The sequence below is a fragment of the Galeopterus variegatus genome, unplaced genomic scaffold (assembly GCF_000696425.1).
Source record: "Galeopterus variegatus unplaced genomic scaffold, G_variegatus-3.0.2 Scaffold2924, whole genome shotgun sequence".
In the NCBI taxonomy this organism is placed as follows: domain Eukaryota; kingdom Metazoa; phylum Chordata; class Mammalia; order Dermoptera; family Cynocephalidae; genus Galeopterus; species Galeopterus variegatus.
Window position 1 is genome coordinate 20,599 of NW_007729035.1, and position 1,172 is coordinate 21,770.

Consider the following 1,172-nt stretch of genomic DNA (forward strand, 5'->3'; position numbering starts at 1 on the left):
TGACAACACCAAGTCAAGGGTTAAGATCCCCTTACCGGTCATCTTTTTTTTTTTTTTTTTTAAATAAAAATAAAAAATAAAAATAAAGATAAGTAGTGTAATAATTGAATTTAAAATGGTTTAGTTTATTTGGATTTTTCATATTCAGAGTATAGAGTAAATAAAAAATAAAGATTCAGATATGCATAGTAAATATTTATGGCAAACATAAGTTAATCAGAATAAAATAAAACATTTAAAAATAGGCATATGGAAAATAAAATAAAAATAATCAATATAAAATGGAAAGATGAGAGAATCAGTTATATTTGAAGATACAAAAACTTATTTTACAAAATATTAATATTTATAATATAAAAATAATCCTCCTAATCAACACAAATAACATATAACCTGGTAAAATTTTAGTAGCTGATAAGGACAGGCAATTCACAAATAAGGAGACCCAGAATGCCGATAAACTTATAAAAATTTGTCCAACCTCACTAGTAGTTTTGAAAAGCAAATGAAAACTAGATATATTTTATTAATAAGCTTAGGTAACTCTAAAATGAAGTATCAAGTATTAACAAATGTGCAATAATAAAAAGATTCTTACAAACATTTGGAAAGGAAAATAGTATAGTTAATTTGAAAAACAGATTGCTTTTGCTTAGGAAAAAGAATCCATTTTTAACCTATGAGCCAATAATTCCACTTTATTTTATGTTAGAAATATTTCATGTGTCAATATAAAGAGTATTATACAAATATTTTGTATTTTGTATAGATAATACTCAGTAGCTGGCAGAATCCCCATATTGGACCTGTGAGATGGACCTGAGTTAAAACGCCGTTAAACCCTTGACCTTCATAAGCCCCTACTCTTGAGTGGTGGGCCACAATGACATTTTGAAACTCCTGGAATTAGTGTCAGTTTGGTCTGATTATTTCCTTTTCCCCAAACGCACAGTTACTCTGCTAAAAAGCCATAGGTCTTTTCTTTGGCAAGACTGTGAGAAAGATTAACAGTATAAATTTTTGGTAGCAAAGTGGGGTTTTTTTCTTCAAGAGAACCTGGCCTGCTGACTTCATTCAAGGGTTTCTAAAACCATCAATACATTGTGTAATGGTCCCTGGAGCAAAAGGAAATCAGCAAAATACCACTGTGAATCTCTTTAAATAATACATTG